The sequence below is a fragment of the Ursus americanus genome, chromosome 2 (genome assembly GCF_024610735.1).
Source record: "Ursus americanus isolate L20-20 chromosome 2, mUrsAme1.1.p, whole genome shotgun sequence".
In the NCBI taxonomy this organism is placed as follows: domain Eukaryota; kingdom Metazoa; phylum Chordata; class Mammalia; order Carnivora; family Ursidae; genus Ursus; species Ursus americanus.
Genome location: NC_142128.1, coordinates 96,524,680 through 96,549,809, shown reverse-complemented (window position 1 = coordinate 96,549,809; position 25,130 = coordinate 96,524,680).

Genomic DNA, 25,130 nt, shown 5'->3' with positions numbered 1-25,130 from the left:
AGCTTGTTTGTTACAGCAGCTAGTATTAGCTTACCTACCACTTCTGTGCTTATTATGCAAAGCCAAAGCACAGGCATGGCACAGGGCAAAATCTATTCAGAGGAAGGAATGCCTTTCTGCTTCTCACAAAGTCTCTTTCTGCCAGCCAAGTTATACAGCTTCGATTTCCTCTCCTCTAGATGGAATATTTTGCCAAGTTGCACAAAGGTTAATAATGGCCCTATAGGAATTAACTATCAATTACTCTCCATGAACGAGGAAGTTCAGCAAGTCTCTGCCCCCTTGGATGTATCGTCCATAGATACAAGAAATTGGATAATTTAGAACAGTCCAGCACAGTGCTCAAGAAGTGAATGTGATCATTGGACAAGTCAGTGATATTTGGAAAATGGTTTAAAATCTTGGCTCTTTGTGTGAGAAAATGAGATTTCCCCTCCTTGTTTAAAAGCTAACTCTGATAAAACACATGAGGGATAGGAGATGAATCTGGTCACAAACCAAAAGCTAAATTTTCCAGCCTGATGTAATTGTTCCAGGAAAAGTACAATGCCATGGGGAAATAAGGAATGGGTAGACAGAGAATTCAATGAGCCCTTTGCAAACTGAGTTTGCTTACACATTTTAAGCTAAAAATAATCTTAATGTGTCCTTTCCCCTCTTATCCAAGTTATGGCCTGCTGGTTAGGTGGGCAAAACACATTTTCATACGGTCCTTCATTTAATTGTGAATCAGCATCTTGGATGCTCAGTGGATACTTAGAAAACTCTGTAACTAAGAGGAAGAATATGAAGAGAATGGGGAGGAAAGAAGAAAGAACTGAAGAAAAGGAGACTGAAGCTCTGATTCTGAGCTCTACTTATGCAAGGTTATCCTGAATGCCCTGCCTGAGACTGCATATTCATGGGATCCTTGCTTGACTGAACCAGGGGCTGAGTTTTCCATCACTGGAAAAATCCAAGCAGTCTGGGGGTCCTTTTTTCAGAGTTAATACTACTTAGAGTTGAAAGTTAGAGGAAATGATTGGTGTGAACTCTTCCAAACCTAAGACTCAATGACAAAACAAAATGGCTGCCAACGTGTGTGCTATGTCTGGACGCCCCCATGGAATAGCCAATTTTTCTGAGCTCTGGGAAGTCAACCCACAGGAAGATGGTGGGTGTGATATGGTGTGGAGGATGGAGGATAAAATTTGCCCGCTATGGAGACACAGATAGTTCTTTTATTTAAAGCAGTAATTACTTCCTTGGCTTGCCCACATCAGGCTGTCAGATTTTGAGCTCTGTTGCTGCTGTGCCATTGTCAGAATCAAATTACTAAAAAGGTCAGCATCATTAATATGTGGTTTGAAAGGAGTGAAAATGCCAGACAGAAAACCTGCGAGCAGTTAGAACCTCAAGTCAACAGCTTTGCTCTGGTTTGTTTATTTTACTGTTACATATTATTTTTGCTTCAAGGTGTACATATCAGGATCATAAGCCTAAGACCACCTATGGAAACTTACAAATCATATGTTCATCTACCCCCCTTGATCCTGAATGGAACATACACTAAGACTCTTCCCAGACAGATGGAAACTCTGGTGGTAGAGACCCTGCCCCTCTTTGTATCTCAGAGGGCAATTATCTTGAGACATTTATAAATACTTGAGCATGGATTAACTTACTAGTTTAAAATTTACCCAAAGGTGGGAATATTGTATGAAATAAGTGCCCACTGAAGAAGTTCTGGGATGCAAGATGAAGACTTCAAGGAGAAGGCCGATAATCTGTGTCCTTGTCTCAGCTGAACCGTAGATATTTTCTGTGACCTTAGATCAGTCACTTCACCTAGAACCCACTAGTTTTTCTATTTTGTTGAATGGAAATTGCTCTCTTTTTGAAGTGACTTGAGAAAAAGATTGTAAGATGTAATTGGTTCACAATTAATAATCAGGCTTTTTTCCCTTCATATAGTGAGACCCATTAACTGTCAGTTTAACATCATTTCTTCAAGATTAAATTAAATTAGTTTAGAACAGTAGATAAGTGACATTCTTTTTCTTTTTTTTTAAGATTTTATTTATTTATTCGACAGAGATAGAGACAGCCAGCGAGAGAGGGAACACAAGCAGGGGGAGTGGGAGAGGAAGAAGCAGGCTCATAGCGGAGGAGCCTGATGTGGGGCTCGATCCCATAATGCCGGGATCACGCCCTGAGCTGAAGGCAGACGCTTAACCGCTATGCCACCCAGGCGCCCCATAAGTGAAATTCTTAAGATTACTAAGAACTATGGCCTATACATCAGAAGACTTAAATTTTAGTCTCATGTAACTTGGGGCTTCTCGGCTACGAGCATGATTAATGAATCTGGGTAAGTTGTATTTGTTTGCTTAGTTGCTTACCTGCGTGTTTGTTTCTACCTCTCTAGGCCTCAGTTTCCTTGTTTTTATTTTTTATTTATTTATTTATTTTTTTAAAAGATTTTATTTATTTATTGGACAGAGAGAGACAGCCAGCGAGAGAGGGAACACAAGCAGGGGGAGTGGGAGAGGAAGAAGCAGGCTCACAGCAGAAGAGCCTGATGTGGGACTCGATCCTGCAACGCTGGGATCACGCCCTGAACCGAAGGCAGATGCTTAACCGCTGTGCCACCCAGGCGCCCCAGTTTCCTTGTTTTTAAATGACAGTATCAGATTAGATGATTTCCAAGATCCCTTTCAGCTTTAAAATTCGGTCATTCCGTAGGAGGCGACGTGAATGTAGCTGCATGAAGTATAACATCTTTTGATTACCAGCTTGTCACAGTGAACAGAATTCCCACTATTTGAACCATTGTTTATGACCGTGAGTTTCAAATCGGCCAGGTGCTGCCTCCCTTAATCGTGTAACCCTAGACACAAACAACTCATTACAGTATAATTTTTTGGCCGTTTATCAAGCAAATTAGCTATACATCAGCAGACAGTGGGTTCTTTAAGAAATGAGACCCAAGGGGCGCCTGGGTGGCACAGCTGTTAGGCGTCTGCCTTCGGCTCAGGGCGTGATCCCGGCGTTATGGGATCGAGCCCCACATCAAGCTCCTCCGCTATGAGCCTGCTTCTTCCTCTCCCACTCCCCCTGCTTGTGTTCCCTCTCTTGCTGGCTGTCTCTATCTCTGTCGAATAAATAAATAAAATCTTAAAAAAAAAAAAAAAAAGAAATGAGACCCAAGAATGGTCTCTATTAATGTCAATATTGTGTTCCAGAATATACAGTTTGCCTGAACAAGAAAAGCTAATGATAAACTCCTTGCTTCACAGTTTTGCTTAGAGTGGACTTGGTTCTCAACTTACTTCAAAATTGTAAAAAAGACATTAGTCATCATGAAAATTGTTTCTTTGGAAAAGAAAAGACAACAATGAGTAACATGATAAGAAATGTCCCTAATTAGCAATAATTACTGCTAGTTAAAATCATTAATATTATTACTCATACTATTTAGTAAAAAGTAGAGAAGGAGAGAACAAAGTCATGCAAAATTACTATAAAGAGACCCAAGGCAGAGAACTTCATCTGTTCGTTCTTTCTTTCTTTCTTTCTTTCTTTCTTTCTTTCTTTCTTTCTTTCTTCCTTTTGATTTTATTTATTTATTTCGGATGAAGAGTGAGTGCAAGCATGGTGGGGGGTGGGCAGAGGGAGAAGCAGACACCCAATCCAGGACCCTGGGATCATGACCTGAGCCGCAGGCAGATGCTTAACCAACTGAGCCACCCAGGTGCCCCATTCATCTGATCACTTTCATACGCATTTACTAAAAGACTGGACTCTTCTCCAGACATTTTGCATTAGCCTACTTGTTTCTCAAGATCTATGTGAGATAATATTTCTTCCATTAAACAGTTGATCTTCCCAACAAAATATTCTCTTTCCTGTATTCAGTTAGACAAGCGTTTGCGGAGGGCAACTCTAAATCGGGCCCTGTGCTCACTACCGTAAGCACTGAGCAGACTCCCGATCACTCCATTTTCTGAAACCTTCACAGCATTTTGTCTATACTAATACTTACCAGTTTGTTTATACTTCAGGCATGCACTATGTTCTGATTTGCTTAGGGTGTGCTTGCTTACCGGAGACAATCCTTTGGACATATAATAGATGTTCAATAAACATTTGGAGAATAAAAACAGAGGCAGTAATCACTCCCAACCGTAGGCCATTAAGCAATATCCAGAGATAAATACTATTATCTCTAAAATTATGATGTAATTGAATGAGAAAATACAATTTCATCTTTTAAAATTTAGTTAATGGCTCTTTGGGGATAATGTTTGTTGCATGCACCTCTATTACCAATGTGAATACTTATATGTCTTTAAAAACATAGGTTAACTCGGGCAAAATAGCAGTCCAGACTCACAGACTGATCCTTTATCATCAGCTATGACACTGCCCTATGAATCAAATGTTCTCAAGACAGCTGAGGACCAGAGAGACACCAAAAACAAACTTGTAAATTCTCAGTCTTGCCTATGAACAATGAAAACTCTATAAATAACCCTTACAAATCAAATCAAATCTCTGCAAGCCTTGGGCAAAAGTTGGGGGGTTACCTAAATGGACGTTCTATGTGCAAAGCTGGGGAAGTGGGAGACCTGAGATTGGGCCCATTGGTTGGGAAATTCCCTAAGCTATGACACAGAAGGGTGTCCCGCTTAGGTCTGGGGATGCTTCCCTGAGGGCGGATTTCCATCCATTGTTAGACACTGATGTGCCTAATAAAGAAATGGAGATCCAGCACAGGTAGCGGGGTGTGTGTGTGTGTGTGTGCACGCACGCATGTGCAGGAAGGGCTATACCAAGATATAAACAAATAGCTGACTGTTAACTCTTGTAAAAGGTTTAGTTAAGGAAATCATTTTGCCCAACTTATAAGCCAAAAGTAAGCCTGCCACATTTTCATGGATACAGGAGAATAGGCATTTTCTTGCACGGCTATCACCCTATGGGGACTGAGATTTAGGGTACCAGGTGACAGTTACACATGCAGTAGACTGCATTACAAAAGAGGTGCCCTGAGCTTAGGGCACCTGTATGTTTTCTTATGTGTAGTAAACTTTCCTGATTTTTGCTTTAGAGGAAGACACTACCTCTGTCTTCCAAATGTACTAGGGAAGATAATCTGGGTATGCAGAAACATGAGAGACTCATGTTTAAATGTCTCCCAACACATTATTCTAGTGAAAAGACAAAAATATGAATGAATGAATGAATGAATGAATGAATGAATGAATGAATGAATGGAACTAGATAGTAATAGGTGATATGAAAGGAAAAATCAGAGTATGGCCATGAAGAGTGATAAAGAAAGCTATTTCAGCCACTTTGTTAGGGAAGGTTTTTAGGAGAAGGTAATATTTGAGCAGAGACCTGAATAAATTGAAGGACAGTTATGTAATTATCTGCCTCAAGAGCATTCAAGGATGGAAGAATACCCTAGTGTTAGAGTTGAGAGAACATCACATGCAGGAGTTTGCTTGGTGGATTTGACAAACAGCCAGAAACCCAGTATGGACTGAACAGAGAGATGAAAGTAGGAAATGGGGTTGGAGAGAGTCAGGAGACATATTATGTCCTAGTTGCCCACAGAGGAACTTTCTTTAGATTTTGATACGCTGTCATTTGGCAAATAAATCAACGAGTGAATGAATGATTTTCCTTCATTTCCCTGAATTGAATGGAACTAAAAGGACTATGGAATGGGGAGTGATTGAGAAATCTTCATGCTAAACCATGGCCACTCCTTGATGGACCAGAGCCTCAAGAAGAAAGACAATGAGTGGCGGCAAAAAAGATAAGAGACAATAAGACAAATACCTGGGTCGGAAGAGGAAAGGCAGGCATGGATCTTGAACTGGGTTTAAGTGTCTAAACAGTGAGGTCCCATGTTCCCCAAGAAGAGCACATGACCGAGACACAACACAGTAACTGCCCCGTTCTTCTCTCTCCATTCACCACGTTTTCTCTGGTTCCAGCTCTCTTCCACCACTTCCCTGGTCTCCATCTGTACATTTGTCTCTTTCCATCTTCTTCTATTTCATTTCCTTTACACATTTCTCCTCTTGATCTCTCCTTCTTGCAATTCCCATTTCTCAAATCTTTTGTCTCACTGTCCGTCCCCCTATCTTCAGCACACGAAAGCCTCTTCTCTCACTCCTGCACTGGTGCTGGAAGCCCTGTTCTACGTAATTATCTGAAGTCCCATGGCTGGTGCATCTCTCACCAGTTAGAGAGACATTGAGAAAGGGGAAGAGCCTGCCCTCCTCCACTGGTTCCGATAGTGGTAAAATGTCCTTGCCTTCTCCGGCTCGGTCAGAGCGTGGTGCTCCACGGGAGGATGGTGGGGGGGGAAGATTAGCTCCACTATAACAATACCACCAAACCATAGAACTTGTGGTACACCAGATACAAGCAGCATACACTTAGATGATATTCCTAAACAAAAACAACAAACTAAAGCATTGGGGGATCCAAAACAAGTGGTAAGTCTTCTTGTATCTCCAAAAGTTGGCAACAAAGAATCCTCATTTTCCTCTACCTATATTATAATTTTAAACCCGCATTCCCACATGGCTGTCTCCTCTCACTGGCGTCATTCCTTGTCACTAGGACTGAGAAGTTGCAGTTAGATTCATTCCTTCATTCACCAAACACCTCTTGAGAGCCTTCCACGTGCCAAGGACTGGGCTGAGTGCTGGCCATCAGGAGCCATAGTCTAGTGGAGACACAGTTGTGACTAGGTCAGCACAGCTCAGGGCTGCAGGCTTGAGAAGGGGTATAAGCATGGCCCAGAAGACGGGGCATCCGTTGTCCTTTACAAGTGGGGGGTGGGGCTGGGAAGCGAGTCAGAAAGGGTTTCAGGTAGTAAATGCTACTCCAGGGAGCTGCATCTTGAATGAAAGCTATTTCCCAGGTGGACAGGGACAAAGTTGAAAGACAGGGAAGACTTAGCCTCATCAGGGGGGGTGCCAAGTAATCCAGTACGGCAGGAGTGAGGGAAGAGGGGAAAGGTGGTGGAGAGATGGGTCCCACAAGAGATGAGGCTGTAGAATTAATCAGCTGAGGGTCACTTCTGCAAATGTTCCTAGAAGAATATTGTTCTGGAAGAACTTACCAAGTACATCCCCTGGCTTTCTTATTTTGTGAGTTTGGAAGAATGAGTCATCGTCTCTGCTGGAACAGTGCACATATATATACATATATGTACATATATCACTGTATACCTCTCCATATGTACACGTGCACATAAACCCACCCTCAGCTCCATCCCACCCAAACACTAGAGTAGATCGATGTTATTGTTTCAGAAAAATATGGATTCCAACAAAGGGTTTATTGACATTTTTAAAGTTTGCCAGGGTTTTTTTCATTATAAAAATTAACATTTTTTTTATTATGGAAAGTTAGAAAAAGCAGAACAGAGAGAAATAAACATAGTTATATCTCCCAGATAGCTATTATCAATATTTTGATTTTTCCTTCCAGCCTTTTTTCCTATGCACAAGTTTTATTTATTTGTTAACCTAAGCGTAAGCCTGACCGATTTTTCAGAATGTAAAGAAGAAAGTGGTTTCAGGGGACTTCACCTCAAGTAGATCGTCACTCCACAATTTTTGTGGATTTTCTGTTTTGTGTCCCGCACTGGACTGAGTGCTATACCGGAGCCTAAACCATGCAGGTTGCCATGGAGACGGGAAGGCCTGGAAATAAAGGGTGTCATGGGGACAGGCAAAGACTGACCCAACTTTTGGCTCGCTTAGCAAAAACTCCCCACTGCCACTCACGGTGCCCTTTCTCTTCGTATGAGTCATAGTCGCTGAAGGCTCCCCTTGGAAGGGCCTCTGAGCTCTTGTAGGCCAAGTACTCATGCTTGCTGGTAGAAACAAACAGGATGTGTTTAGGGCTGGCTTCTTTTCTCTTAACTTCTGACTTCTTCAGTCTACCCTTGCTCTGGCAGCCAGTGGCCCCCCTTCCACGCCCCCGGCTACCTGTCCCCTGCCGCTGGGGCTGTCCAAAGAACAGGAAACCAGAGGTGGTTCTGCCAAAGCCCTCAAGCCCAGCAAGCTCTTCCTTCCTGCCAGAGGGGTGATAAGACACAAGGCCAAGGAGAACAAACCCTTCTGGGCTGAACGCTCCATGGGTTGTCCTTGTCTTAGAACAACAAAGCCTCTTCTCCTGCTTCCCTACCAAAAGAGCCAGTCACCCCAGCATAGGAAATACACGAGCCAGCTAAGCAGTCAGAGCTCCTGCGGCTGTTGGGAGACCGAGCATTACGCACACACTCGGTTGATAGTTTCTACACCCTACTGCCAGCTGCGAATACTTCCTCCCTCAGCAGCATGATACCTCACATTGTACTTTTAGAAAGTTACGTTTTTTGAGTTAAGGAATTGCAGTTTCTACAAATCCCATACTTAAATGGACTAAACATTAGCCACATTAAATCGCCCCAATTATTAGCTACCATCACATCACGCTAACATCGCAGCCTGATGAGTGAGTATCACTACAAGACACCAGCTCATCATTGCTAACGGACCCTTTGGTACGGCCCGGGTGTTCTTGGGTGTGTTAGCACAGTGTGGCCTCTGAGAAGCCAGGGACAGCAAGAGGACGCAGGAATCCTGAAGGGTTTGAGGGGAAATACTGCAAAAGCAAACTTTACTTACTTCTCTGTTTTGCACCATTCCATACCCTAATAAATCAAGGTTATTCTTACAGTAACTGGTAACCCTGTGAACTTTAGAATCCATTCAGACAATCACATTTCTCCACTGGTTGTACTGAATGTCTTTGAAGCGAGGAAATTTAACTCTGGTTAAACATTACACATGCCTGTTTCGAATGGGCCAACCCATAAATTGCACAGCAGTGTATGGGAAAAGGAACCTTGGACTTGGAACCACCATATCTGAATTTGAGTCTTTTCTAGGGGTCTGTCCTTCAGTCCTCTCCACTTCTCTGGATTTTAATATCACTCAAAATTGTGCTTTATTAGACTCTCCCACATAAAATATTCCCGAGTTTTCTTTTTTATCAGGCCCAGACAGAATTAGTTCACTCTTTCTTCTGTGGTCTTCCTGTGTGCTGTATGGATTTGTATCGTAGAGATGTCAATATATATCATTTTTATCTCCCTTAATAAACTATGATTCCTTCAGGGCTCGTGGCTTGGATTTCCCGGGCCTGCCCAGCGTCTGGCTTATGGCGCGCACTGCATAAATGATGGCCATGCGTGCTTGTCTGAATTACAACACAAAGGAGTAAGCGGCTCTCAAGGGCTTTCAGGAGGCTCAAAGGAGACAATATTTAGCAAGTGTTTCAGAAACCGGAAAGCCCTGTGTGATGTTAAGGTGTGGTCATCATTTGCATAGCAGTATTATTTCTCAGGGCGGCACAATTCAGGAAAATCAAGGAACCAAAGGGGAGGGAACAAGAAGCAGTCAACAGTGATGAACTCTGAGGGCCAGACCGACAGGCAAAGGGGAAGGGGGAGTTCGGGGGAGCCCAGGAGACTTTAAAGTCTTACTCTAGATCAATTTTTAATATTAGAAATATGGATGATTTTATATTGATATATCACTGGTGTTTTTCAAAGTAAGAAAATAAGTGCATGTAATATCCGTCAGCTGCTTCAGTATTTACTTGGGAAGCCGGGAGTGTATGTCAAACGTTAACTGAGACCAAAGCTTGCTGTGCTGTTTATTACGTTATTTGTCGAAGAGAACACTTTTCTCATGTGCACATTGCACTTTAAGATCTCTCAGATGTTGTTTATTATTTACCTTATTATCACAATAATCGTGATGTTATTAGGGTAATTGTTACTAACGGTATTTAATAAATAGAGAAACTAAGACCAGAGAGATTTAATAAATAGCCCAAGATTTCAAACACAGTGGACTAGTCAAGACGAAAATTGAAGGGACCCAATTAGAGCCCTTTGCATAGTTGAAATCCATGGAAAGTTCCCTGGAGATCGTTTCCTGTCTCTCTCTGCCCTTGCAGAGATCTGGGCTCCCGGGAAAGCTATGACCTCAAACATACGGCTTCTGATGTCTCGTTTACTGCTACTTGTTCTGTCATTCACTGAGTTCCAATCCATGGCTGAAGCACGCTAAATTTGGAATCAGATAGCCTACTGGCTTGAATGAGCTGTATGACTTTGAGGATAATCACTTGACCTTTCCCAAAGTCAGTATCCTCACCCAACAGGAATGACAGCACCCCTCCCTCTCAGGGACCTTGTGGGCATCTAATGAGATAATGTATGTGAAATTGCTTTATAAACTCTAAGACATTTTGTAAATATCTGGTACTTATTCGCTTATTTCATAGAGGCTACTTTGTAGAAGTGCGTATTCCCAAGGCCACCAAGAAGATTAGAAAATCTAGGAGAAAAATGATAAAATAACTCTCAAGTGGAGGAAAAAAATACCCCCACTCTATGAGCTACCTCAGTCTGTGGTGATTGGATCCAATGTTATTTAATATCTGTTGACTTTTCCCTCCCGGGACAGTGATGTCTTCTCCCCCTGCATATCACTCCAGCTGTGACAGTCATTCAATCAGAGCAAATAAATTTCACTCTCTAGGTCCTCTGCCTGCAGTTTCACAGCAGGGTAGGATGTGTTGTCAGTGTCTCTGTCGTTAGTCCCGGAAAGGGAATCATAAAAATACTGAGCCTCCTATTAAGTTCGGTAATATTCTTTTCACTGAAGAACACAGGGACCCAAAATCCTTCAGTGTGTTGACTGAGAGTAGGGATTAGCTGGACCATGAAATTCTGCTCTCTGTTTGGTGGTGGCCCCAAATTCTCTAACGGTCCTGCCATAATTATACTATACATCTGTAGTAAAAATGCAGGGAGAAACGTGTTAGGGAAACACGCAATTCAGTGGTCTATGCAGGGGGAAGAGCACTAGAGAGAGAATCTATCACAGAAAATGACAGACTGCATAGAGTAACCAAACTAAACCTAGGTCTGGAGCAAGAATGGTGGGAATTGGGGTGTGTTCAGACCACTACATGTCTGCACAAGGAGACCCACATCTTGAAAAGTGCCCCCCTCTCCCCACCTTCAAGCAGATTTCTGCACGTTGCTCTTATGACTTACGAAGTTATACGATACTTTCAAAAGCATCTCACGTACTTGTTCTAACAGCTCATCCACATATAGAAAATTTTGTTTCTCCCAAATTGATCCTTATTCTTCCTGTTTCACTTTCTTTCCTCTTTGCATTGCCGGAGACCTCCAGGACAATGATGGGTAGAAACAACATTGGCTTGCATCTTTGCTCTCACTACAACGTTAAATGAAAAGATTCTAAGGTTGCAAGTGTGATGTCTACTGTATACATTTGTTAGATTCTCTTAATCATGTCAAGGAACTTCTGTTTATTTTATAGTTTGCTAAATGTTGTTGGATTTAACCACAGAGTGGTTGGATTTTTATCAAATGTCTTCTTCACATCTATGGAGTAGCTTGTCTGATTTTTCTCCTTGAATCCGTTAATATGGCAAGTTACAGTTCAGTATAGATTTCTTTATGTTTACATATCCCTGAATTTCTGGAATAAACCCTCCTTGATCATGATGGACTTAAAAAAATAATAAATGGCTGGGTTCAGTTTCCTTATATTTTATGAAATTTGTATTTATATTTATAAATGTGAGTTTGCCCTCAAGCATCCTTTCTTTCTTTCTTTTTTTTTTTTGTGATGGTCTCATGATCAAACTTCTTTTTTTTTTCATAATAATATTTTTATTATATTATGTTAGTCACCATACAGTACATCCTTGGTTTTTGATGTAAAGTTCGATGATTCATTAGTTGCGTATAACACCCAGTGCACCATGCAATACGTGCCCTCCCCACCACCCATCACCAGCCTATCCCATTCCTCCACCCCCCTCCCCTCTGAAGCACTCAGTCTGTCAAGCATCCTTTCTAAAACTGTTCTTGTCTTGTTTTGCCATCAGAGTGAGGACAGTGTCATGAATTGGCTTGAGAAGTTTTCCCTTACTTTTCTCTGAAAAAGTTCTTATAAGATGAAGAGTATGTGTCAAATTCTCTATTTGATGGGTCAAGTGTTAAAACTAATATCAAAATATTTTTTTTACCAATTGTTATTTGCTCGATCTTTTATTCGTCAGCTTCTCTTGATAATATGTAATGATTATTGTATTTTCCTGATGAACTATTCTTTCAATCATTAAGAAATAACCCCTTTTGTAATTGTTAATAGTTTTGTCTTATTTGCCCAATATTAATATTGCAATACAGTTTCCCATTTTCCTGGTACATCTTTTATTTCAAAATTTTTTCTATTCTTACCTCTTTGTTACATGAATAGTGGATCCTTATAATTCAATTCGAACTTCTTTGCCTTTTAGCATGAGTTAAATCCCCTGTTATTTGCGGTTACTGATATATCCAGGCTAATGTTTCCATCTTTTTTGTATGTTTCCTATTTTCCACATTGTTGAACAATTTATTTCCTCTTGTACTGCATACTACCAAAATTTCTTTTTTTCCCACCTTTATTAATCTATCCTTTTGAATATATAGGTAATTTTATTTCTATTCTTTAACATGGATACCTAATACAGTCCAATTTTAATCAATATTTCTCATTGACCAATACAAGGGACTCAGGATGCTTTAACCCCATACCTCTTCTATTTTCAGGGCATTCTACATCAGTTCCATCTTGTTTTTAAGCTTCCCCAAATAATCTTTTTGTGTTGCTGTTTATACTATCAACAATTATTTTGATTTACCAGCCAGCTTCCCAATTTCTTTACTTTCTATTGCTTTTTGCATCTCTCCCCTTCCTTCTGGAATAATTTTCCTTTTTCTGAAGTTCACCTTTGTAGTTTTTCCAGTGAACGTGATTAGTAAACTCAGTCTCCTTCTGTGTGCAAGTAGTTTTATTTTGCCATATCTTTCGACGGTGACGTAGTTTAATATTTTGAGCCTCTTATTCCATTTTACTCTGGCTTCTATTGTTACTGCAGTAGACGATCAGCCATTCGTTTTCCTTGTGGGTAATCTGTCTTTTCTTTCCAATGCCTTAAAATTTCCTTGTGGGTAATCTGTCTTTTCTTTCCAATGCCTTAAAATTTTTATTTTTCCTTGTCTTTGTTATTCCGCAGTTTCACTATGAATTTCATCCTCCTTGGGCAACTCTAATATGAGGACTCAAATCTTTCTTCGGCTCAGAAATATTCCAAGCAGGTATCTTTGTGAATATTACCTCATCTCCCTTACTTTCTAGCTGATATGTATTAAATCTTCTCATTGTAACGTCCACATCTTTCATCTCTTTACCGGGGACCCCATCTCTACCACTCCTCCCTGCATTCTGGATGAGTTATTCAGATCTATCTTCCGTTAGTGAATTCTGTCTCCAGCTGCGTGTTCTTTACTGTTTAACCCATGTTTTGATATTTTAATCTAATGAGTAAAATTTTTAATTCTAAAAACTATATTTGTTTTTGCTTTCTTTTCTTCTACTATTTTTCTGCCTTCTGATTTCTCTTCCTTTGTTTAATGTTCTAAAACGAACATTCTAAATGCATTTGTGTTCTCATTCTCTTTTGCCTAAGTGACTGTTTTCTGTGCGTGTTGTTGCTAAGTCTTGCTTGTGCTCATGATAATTTTATCCCCGAATTCCTCATCCCTGGAGATGGTTTCAGTGGGGAGTCTATTGTGCTGATTTGTGGCAAGGCATCTACAAAGCACTCTCCCATTTGTTTCTGCCAGGACCTCAGGGCTTTCGCCAGAGCTGGCTGAGTTTTGGGCTAATTTCTAAATCTGGGGTTCCTGCACCACTAGGGTAAATTTCGAGTCTTCACCCATTCCTTATGTAATTTTGAGGTTCTGAATTCTTACGGGAGACATTTTTTCATCCAGGGGCCCAGTGGGGAGCTACTTCCTTGTCAGTTCCTTGGGTTAGTGTCGTTGTCCTAATCAGTCCCTTTTCCATGGACAGCATATGTTTTAAAAAATCTTAGCAATACATAGGAAAGATTGCATTATAGCTGCTTATCTCAAGTGGCTTCAGATCTAATAGTCCATCCTCTGCAAACCTGAAAAGCCCATTCCCCGTCCCCTAAAACTTGTCTCCAAAACCAGTTGCAGCTTCAGGTGATCACTCCCTCTCTTGACTTTGAGGTTCTCTGTATTTCCGCTCCCTGTGGATTTTCCCTTCTTTTGAGCTTAGCAGTATAACCTGCATTGGCATATTTTATCCAAATTTTCTGTGTTTGGAGAATGAAGATGCTCTCTCAATTAAATTTCCGTTGTCTTCCAGCTAGAGTTTGGGCAGCACTCTACCTGGGTGCATTGCCTACAGGTTTTAAGTACAGGCAGAGAAACACCTGCAAGACTCTTTTTTTTTTTAATTTTTTAAAAATATTTTATTAAATTTATTTATTCGACAGAGATAGAGACAGCCAGCGAGAGAGGGAACACAAGCAGGGGGAGTGGGAGAGGAAAAAGCAGGCTCCCAGCGGAGGAGCCTGATGTGGGGCTCGATCCCATAACGCCAGGATCATGCCCTGAGCCAAAGGCAGACGCTTAACCGCTGTGCCACCCAGGTGCCCCCACCTGCAAGATTCTTGAAGCTGTGCCCCAGCTACTCAAATCGATGGTTTAGCCTGAGTTTCCAGTGTGAACTTCCAGTTGGCCCAATGAGCTTTGTTTCCAGTCTCTGCTGCAAGATTGATTTGATCATCTTAAAACCTTTTTCCTTCAGATTCCGAGATATCTCAAAGTTTCTGGATTTTTGTATTGAAAGTCATGGGTTTTTAAGACAGAAAGACCTTTGGTAACTATGCCATCAGTGCCTCCTATGAACTGTGTGACCCTGAAAAATTCAGTAAGTCCTCTGAGAGTTTGTTTCCTCATATGGTAAACAAAGATAAAAAATAACGTCTTTGTAGAGTTATTGTGAAACAGATATATTTACTGTATACAAAGATGGTCTACTTGATTTAAATTATATAATTATTTATTGAGCAAATGCTTTTGGGAGGTATCATACTTATGATACTATTTATACTTTTGATATCTAGCACCAGCTTTTGGTTTTAAGTCACTGGATTAGAGTTGTCAGATTTAGCAAATAAAATACAGGCCACTAAATTAAAGTTTAATTAAATTTGAATCTCAGATACACAACAAATAATTTTTATCATAAGTACGTCCCATGAAATTTTTGGTGCATGTAATATTTGGCACATTCTTATACTAAAAAAATAACTTGTTGTGTATCTGAAATTCAAATTTAATTGGGCATTCTGCATTTTATCTGGCAACCGACCCTACGCTGGATCCACCTCTTCTAATTTGAACAGTAATAGTCATTTGTGAAAAGTCTCCCACATATGTGGAGATCTGATTTTGCCAGTGTCCTATTTTAAACCAGAAAGCTCAGCTCAGCTATATTTTCATATAGAAGCTCTGGTCAAGGCATAGGAATTTTTTAATCTAATGGTTCAGTCCTGCAATTGAGTTCTAGACATTATTTTTGTTTCGTCTGTCTTTCCTGTAGATTGAACCACCCATGTCCTCAGTGACATCAGTAGAGTATAGGGTTTTCAGACATCCTATACGGCACCTGATTTTAAGAGGAAGGTGACTGAGCCTTCAGCACATGGTAAGTTAGGAAGTTAATGTTCAGAGAGGGACTTTTCCTTATCTGTGTTTCCTGACTGCTCTGTGGCCTCTGATGGTTACAGGCTTTAAGTCACAGCTATGTTACTAACTGGCTAGAGAGCCCTGGAAAAATAACTTTCTCTTCCAAGAATCTGTTTCCCATCAGAACATCTATGGGTAATCATTCCCACCCACGTCAGAGACTGCAGTGCTGTGAAATGGGACAGCATATTACGTACAAATGGATAGGGCTCTAGGACCACAGTTGAAACAACAGAGATTTCCAAAACACAAAAATAGAACAGGGACATGAGCCAGGAGAAGAGGTGAATTGAATCTGTGCCCTCTCAAAGGACCCTGAAGTGGTCCTTCTTGATCTAGAAATAGGGCTACTTTGTCAGACTGCTCATTAAGGCCTTTACCCAATAGGTACCCTCTCCCTATGCCCCACCACAGGCTCTGTCCCTGCAGGAGAACTTTTCATTTCCTTCCCCTTTAATGTCCGTACCTTGTCACTGGGAAGTGCCACTTCCTTTAAGCCCAAGGCCAGAGAGGTGCTGCTGTGTTCACATAAACAAGGAAAACAAATGTTTCCCTATAGATATTTCCATTTCTAGTGTATGCGTCACCAAGATCCCTGCAGAGCTGCTGCCCGTTATCAGAAACAAATTAAATCTCTAGAAAGAAACCATTCACTACATGCTTTTCTTTCTTCTATCTTCCTACCCTCAGTAACCAGAGAATATCAATACCGAACTTAATCATAAAATTGAATACAGCTTGGTTGAGAAACCAGGATCCCCAGAAAAAGCAATAGAGCTGGACAGAGGGGAGCAGGGGGAGAAAGGAGAAGGGAAAATGTTTCTCTATGACAAATTTCCTATTTTAGAGATTGGAACGGATTTGCACAGAACTACCTTGCTCTTTGTGGCAGATTTGCCCAAAAAGTTGTGAATAGTGAAATGCTTAGAAATCTGACTTGCATCTCCCTAACAGCTCTTAAAATTGAAGCATTGCACGTTCTCCATTTCTCTCTTCATTTGCAATGCCTTCTGATACTTTGCATTTCTCCGCCATGTACTTAAAGTGAACCTCAATGAAATCAAGATTCTGTTAACAGTAAGACGACTCATCATTTCTGTCTTCCAATGTCCCAACATCTTCCACCCCTAGAGGCAGTTATGGCAAGTGGGAAAGGGGGAGTTTGGGACATGTTATTTATCCATTCCGTGCCTCAAGGCCCCCATGCCTTGGATAGTACTTATGGGGAGATTAGTTTTTTTCTGTTATGTGCTCCCACAGCATGCTGTATTTCCCTTTTCATCATACGCATTGCTTTTGTAATGAGTAGATTAGTATCCATATTCCCCAGGAACTACAAAGTCCTTGAGAGAAGGGACTGTGTCTATGTCTCTTTTTCCTGACTGTATCTCTGACACCTTCCACTATGCCTCACACACAGTACCTAGTAATTAAATGTAGCAATTATTAGTGTTATTGTCTCATGCAGGGATGACCCACACAGTTGATTCTTGTTATTCACCAAAATTGTGCCCTATAAAGTCTCTGTAAACAATGAATTATGGAATACTAACCCATTTCTCTTAGGGCAAATACAAGGTTAGGTTCCTATGAGCCTCTGGCCACAATATTTTTGTCAACCAATCAATACATAATCTTGTTTTATGTGTGTTTCTGTTAAAGATGCCTTACCTAATGCTAATTATTGATTCATTAACATGAAGCTTATAGCACTAGAACTCATACCTGTATGAACCTATCTGACACATGTATGTTCTCTGGAAGGCACATCACAGTCTTGCACTCAGAACACGAGTCGATACTGCAGCACTATGCTTGGGAGCCATTTTAAAGAGAGAAATTGCCAGCAAAAAGCACCAAATGCAAAAATATGCCACTAAATGCACAGCAGAAAGGACACACGTACAGTATGAGAGCGAAAACGAAAAGGCAGAGCAACCCTTTGTTTGATCTCAAGGAATGTGTGGGTTGAATGACTCAAATGTTTTTCAGCTTTGAACAGGTCCCTGAATGATGGTGAAAGCACCATGAGTGTTGATTTTGGAGTTACAAATAAATTTTAGCAAATAGGTGAATTTGCAAATATAGAACCATCAATTATAAGGATCGACTATACTTGGCAAACCTCAAATTCATGCCTTATTGTCATGCTATGCTTAAGGCAGACTTTGTTAAATGACCGAAACATTTCATCACTCTTTAATCCATGAATTTTCTTGATGGAAGACAGAGTGTGTCTAGATGATGCAATGTAGTTTCCCGTTAGAACACGGGCTCGGAAGCCTGCCTGCCTGGTTTCAAAGCCCATCTCTGCCATTTACAACTTCAGGCTATTTACCTGACATCTCTGATCCTCGGTTTTCTTATCTGAAAAATAAGGGTTTTAATAGAACCTACCTGAAAGAGCTGCTGTGAGGATTAAGAAACACTTAGACGACCTAATATATAACATAGTGACTCTAATTGATGACTTTATTGTATAATTGAAGTGGACTAACAAAGTACAGCTTAAATGTTCTCACCAAAAAAATAATTAAAAAGGCAAATGTGTAAGGTGGTATGGATGCAGGCAATCCTTTCACAACGTAGATGTGTATCGAATTATTGTACACTTCAAATATCTTATGATTGTATTTGTTAATTATACTTCAATTCAACAAACTTAAAAGCTGAAACATGCAAAAAGAAAAAAAAAGAAAGAAAACCTTGGCCTAGTGGGCTGGTGCATAACGAGTGTCCCACAAATTTAAACTATAACAATTTTAACTGGTATATCTTACAAATCGGAAGGGCATTTCTGGGCTGCTCTGTTGCTTTAAGCTCTACCAGCTTCTTAAGGCCATGCCACAAATCTTGAAGTCTCATGAATTTCTATTCTTACTAGTTCTCTTTGCCTCTAAATATTGTGTTCCTCTTAGGCTGAAAACACAGATAAGAGCTGTTCTGTTTTCTCAAGATGTCCTTATTTCTGCTTTTGCCAAGAGTTGAAATGTTCCAGTGTCCATGGCCTGCTGTAAACAGAAACTGCTGAAGTTGCATCTTCTCCCCCTTTCCCTACATCTGTCTCAGGAGCAGGGGTTGCAGAAGTGAAACTACAGAGCGAAGTCCTCCTCCTGGGACAGCTCAGAACTGAGTGATCTCGCATGGTCCCGCGTGGGCCAATCCCTGCTTTCCTTAGCCGGGTGAGGACATGAAAGCTGGGCCCACGGTTAAGAAGATGGAAAGAAATAAAATGATGGTTTAACCAGGGATCACAGCAGTAATGGAACAAAGAATCCTTAATCAGAGTCTAGCCTAATCGCCTCAGTATGCTGGACACACCATCTCTAAGGCCTGTCTCTGGTTTTCAACCAGAAATTCTCGACTGGATTCCACTGAGACTGATCTATGGAATTCAAGGGGCCACAACTACAGGTTGGCCCCGTTTTTGCACCAGAATATTTCCTAGGATAAAAAAGAACACAGACACCAAAGAGTAGACACCAAGATGGGAAAGGAAAATGAATAAGGGAGACAGTTGATGTTAATGTCTAAATATCATACTGATCTTTCTCTGCCCTGAGGGATGATACGGTAGAAGGAACCCTTTTGGATATCTTGGATCTGCTTGGAAGCCCCTTTTTCAACTGCTCATGCTTCAGTTGGCCTTTTTATAAAACAAGAACTTATTCTGAATTAGAATCGCCTTTCCAGGTTATTTGAAGAACGAACATGAGGAATTAAACAGTTTTGCTAAAATACGTTATAATTTGGAATTTGACTTCTTGAGCCTCAGTTTCTTGTCAGATAAAGCAAAGACTAGATTATCTCTAACGTGGACTCTGGGAAACAAACTGAGGGCTTCAGAGGGGAGGGAGGTGGAGGAATGGGATAGGCCAGTGATGGGTAGTAAGGAGGGCACGTATTGCATGGTGCACTGGGTGTTCTACGCAAACAATGAATCATGGAACTTTACATCAAAAACTAAGGATGTACTGTATGGTGACTAACATAGCATAATAAAAAATTAAAAATAAAAAAAGTCAGCCCTCATAGTTCACAAGACAGGTATATGACTCTATGGTTTACTGGCTTAGACAGGTTGACTGCTGGCAGCCAATCCTTTTGTCCTATCAACTCTACCATCTGTGACACTTTTCAGACCTATTTCCCTCTTTCCATTTATAACTCCATCTCCAGTTTATGCTCCAGTCTCTCCCTTTCTCCAAGGTCAAGCCATACATTTCCACCAGAACTAACAGCTTTGATTATGTCACTGCCTTGATCAAAAACCTTGGTGACTCCATACCTTCTACAGGATAAATTCGAAACCATTCAGCCCCACCTTCCACAAGCGACCTCTAACTACGTTCTCCACCTTCTCCACTCCACCAGCGAAACTATCAGAGATTTCTCCACCTTATTTCTAAAATAATGTCCTTCACTCTTCTGTTTTGGGCCTCAGGTTAAGTTTTGTTCTCTGTGGAAGGTTTTACCCCCTTGGTAATCTCCCCCGTCACTTACTTATTCATCAAACTTCTCCATTGTCTTCAGAGTCCACTCAAATCTTATATCTTCTAAGAGGCCTTTTCAGATTCACAGAGGAAGACGAACTTCTCTCTCCCATAAAGGATGTTTGTGACCATACTTTAACAGTCATCACAGAGTTATATCAAAGTTATTTAGAAGCATTAGCCATTTTAAACAGCTTTTGAAATCTTGAAGTCAGAAACAATGTACTTTGCACCCCTGAATCCCCAAGAGCTCCAGCATTGATCCTTAAACATAGGTGATCAATAGATGCTTTTTAAAAGTGAATTCAATTGATTTCCTCTTAGTCACTCTAGGGCTGAAAATAGGCAGTGTAAAGCAGAGATCCCCCAAGTTGCATTCTGCCTCAGCTATCTAGCCAGCATATTTTCCTCAATAAAGCCAAGGACACCAGGAAACCTGGGTCTCTGGTTTTCCCCCACATCTTCCCAGAGCCGCCACCCCCCTCCCCCCACATCAGGACATGGGCAGAATGGTTGACATGCTATGGAAACCAAGGCCTGCCCTTTGTAAAGCATGAAATCAAATATTAAGTCCCTTCATTATTGAAAATTCCTGCTAAACCAGTTCTCTCATCTGCACATAATCCTTTCACGTTGGGAAATAAGCTCAGAGAATTCATGTTGGCCATTCAAAGCCTCCTCCCTCTGGCCTTGACTTGATTGGTCACAACATGGCACCTGAGGTCCCTCTGGGTAATGAGCTCAGCCCTCTGATTATAGTGGCTCTGGTCTCCAGAATACCCTAGCCTGTGGGAGGGAGGGGGACTTCCCTAGAACACTTGAGTCAGAGCCCTCTGGGAAGCAGCAACAAAATGTCTCTTGTCCAACACAGACTGCTTTGATCTGCTTGGGGTTTTTGAGACATTTGTACCCTTGATTTGTTTGTTTGTTTGTTTGTTTCCTACATTGGATGAGACTCTGAGGAGGTGAAGCGAATGGGGGAAGTGGCAAAGGTGAATATGAACAAGATAAGCAGGAGACTCTTTGAGATGGTTGATTATATCACACAGAGATGCCTCTGGGTGAATAAGAAATTATCTCGAAAACACTCTCATGTGAATGCACCAGAGTCAGGAGACTCAGATAAAGCAATCAAACCCTCCAGTACAGCTTGTGGAATTAGTTTCACTACTTTCCAGCTGGTAAGTTATATAAGCTGTGCAGCAAGATGTCAGCAGGTGGGGTCAGCAGATGTACAAGGTGGCATTGGGAAGGACAGGCAACCTCTTTCTACAGAACAAGCGAACCTTAAGAATCCTTCAAGAATTCCTTAGCCCGTGGCCTGGAAGGTTCTCCTCACAGGCCCACTCACTCATCAGTGCCCATGAACAGGGAAGTCAATCTTCATATTAAGGGATTGGATTTCATGCAGCCATATTTCCAGAACCACTGGGGTTCTGGCCTGAAATCCTGAATGACGTAGTCCATAATCCCCAATCATAATGCGATCTAGTTTAAAAATTCAACCTTTGAAAATGTAAAAGCTGGTGCCAGAACAGACAAGTGTGAGTTACCCAAAGTCACACAGCCAGGGTTGGATCTCAGACATCACAACATCCAAACGTGCATTGTCTCCACTATAGCACCGTTCCACCTGACTTGTATGCTGGAGTGTCTGTGGGTGACTCTGCTCCCTACTTCCTACTCACCACCCCTATGCTGCCTCTGTTTCTAGAGACTAGAAGCCTGAGATCTATATTTGTCAGAATCCCAGTGTTCTGAGTTAGGTTCCAGAAAGGCAAGTGAAAAATCTGGAAAGCAGAGGAGAAACAGAGCCATGAATTTTCCTATAGCAGCATTACCCAGTTGTGTGAACTTCAGAAGAAAGTAGATGTGACACTGTCCAGTAGCTTCCAGATAACCTTCTTTGAAACATGTTCCTTGGTGTTGCAATAGCAAAGATTGTCAACAATGCTTCCTAAAGTACGATGTACTGTATGGTGACTAACATGATATAATAAAAAAGCATTAAAAAAAAAAAAGAAAGTACATATGCAACCACCATATAACCGAGCGATTGCACTCTAGGGCATGTAACCAGAATAATGAATAAACTTCTATTCACATAAAAACCTGTAAAAAAAAAAAAAACAATATTAATGATTCCATTAAATTCAAACATTCTGGCAAATTAGCTAAGCTGGAACTACATTCCCCCAAATCTCATTCTCTGTATGGGTGTGGGTTAGTGGCTACAAGGGGAATTTGTAAGATAGTTGTAAGTCAGAAATGAAAAGTTAAAAAAGGCAATTTGGGGGGTGCCTGGGTGGCACAGCGGTTAGGTGCCTGCCTTTGGCTCAGGGCGTGATCCCGGCGTTCTGGGATGGAGCCCCACATCAGGCTCTTCCACTATGAGCCTGCTTCTTCCTCTCCCACTCCCCCTGCTTGTGGAACAAGCTCTCTCTCGCTGGCTCTCTCGCTGGCTGTCTCTATCTCTGTCGAATAAATAAATAAAATCTTTAAAAAAAAAAAAGGCAATTTGGCATTATATTTCAAAATTACAAATGTGTTTTCTTCTTACCTGGAAATTCCACTTCTGGGAATTTATCCAACAGCGATACGGTCACATATAAGAGCGGACATACGCATGAGGGTATTTGTTGCAGCATGGTTTGTGAGAGCAAATAATTGAAAATAAACTGTGTTCAGCATGAAAAAAAAATGGAAGATAAAACAATTGTAAATACTTATGCACCCAATATGGGAGTGCCCAAATACATAAAAAGGTTAATAACAAGCATAAAGGAACTAATTGATAATAATACAATAATAGTAGGGGACTTTAACACCCCACTTACATCAATGGACAGATCATCTAAACAGAAATTCAACAAGGAAACAATGGCTGTGAATGACACACTGGAACAGATGGATTTAACAGATATATTCAGAACATTCCATCCTAAAACTGCAGAGTACACATTCTTTCCAAGTGCACATGGAACATTCTCCAGAATAGATAGATATTAGGCCACAAAACAAGCCCTCAACAAATTCAAGATCAAAGTTATACCATGCATCTTGTCTGACCACAATGCTATGAAAGTAACACAGCCACAAGAAAAACCTGGAAAGACCACAAATACATGAAGGTTAAATAACATGCTATTAAACAATGAATGGGTCAAATAAAAGAACGAACAAAAAATAAAAGAATAAATAAAAGAATAAATAAAAAAGGATATGGAAACAAATAAAAATAAAATGCAATGGTCCAAAATCTCAGGGATGCATCAAAAATGGTTCTAACAGTGAAGTTTATAGCAATACAGGCTTACCTCAAGATGCAAGATAAATCTCAAATAAACTAGCCTTGCACCTAAAGGAGCTAGAAAAAGAACAACAAATAAAACCTAAAGCCGGCAGAAAGAAGGAATCTAAAGAATAGAGTAGAAATAAATGATACAGAAACTAAAAAAAGGCATTATGATGCCTGACTTCAAACTATACTACAAAGCTGTGGTCATCAAGACAGCATGGTGCTGGCATAAAAACAGACACACAGATCAATGGAACAGAAGAGAAACCCGAGAAATATACCCTCAACTCTACGGTCAACTATTCTTCAACAAATCAGGAAAAAATATCCAATGGAAAAAAAGTCTCTTCAGTAAATGGTGCTGGGGAAATTGGACAGCTATATGCAAAAGAATGAAACTGGACCACTCTCTTACACCATACACAAAAATAAACTCAAAATGGATGGAAGACCTCAATGTGAGATAAGAATCCATCAAAATCCTAGAGGAGAACATAGGCAACAACCTCTTCAACATCGGCCACAGCAACTTCTTTCGAGACATATCTCCAAAGGCAAGGGAAACAAAAGCAAAAATGAACTTTTGGGACTTCATCAAGATAAAAAGCTTCTGCACAGCAAAGTAAACAGTCAGCAAAACTAAAAGGAAACTTACAGAATGGGAAAAGATATTTGCAAATGACATATCAGATAAAGGGCTAGTATCCAAAATCTATAAAGAACTTATCAAACTCAACACCCAAAAACCAAATAATCCAGTCAGGAAATGGGCAAAAGATGTGAACACTTATTTCTCCAAAGAAGACATACAAATGGCCAACGGACACATGAAAAAATGTTCCATATCACTTGACATCAGTGAAATACAAACCAAAACCACAATGAGATACCACCTCACACCAGTTAGAATGGCTAACATTAACAAGGCAGGGAACAACATATGTTGGTGGGGATGCAGAGAAAGGGGAACCCTCTTACACTGTTGGTGGGAATGCAAGCTGGTACAGCCACTCTGAAAAGCAGTATGGAGTTAAAAATAGAGCTACCCTATGACCCAGCAATTGCATTATACTAGGTATTTACCCCAAAGATACAAATGCAGTGATCTGAAGGGGCATCTGCACTCCAATGTTTACAGTAGCAATGTCCACAATGGCCAAACTGTGGAAAGAGCCCAGATGTCCACCAACAGATGAATGGATAAAGAAGACGTGGTTTATATATATAGTGGCATATTACTCAGCCATCAGAAAAAATGAATACCCACCATTTGCATCGACATGGATGGAACTGCAGGGGATTATGCTAAATGAAATAAGTCAATCAGAGAAAGACAATTATCATATCGTTTCACTCATGTGTGGAACAAAGGAATATCGTGGAAGGCCATGGCGGAAGGGAGGGAAAACCGAATGGGAAGAAATCAGAGAGGGAGACAAATCATGAGGGACTCTGGACTCTGGGAAACAAACTGAGGGTTACAAAGGGGAGGCGGTGGGAGGATAGGGTGGATGCGTGATGGGTATTAAGGAGGGCATGTGGTGTGATGAGCACTGGGTGTTATACGCAACGCATGAATCATGGAACACTACATTAAAAACTAATGATGTGGTACATA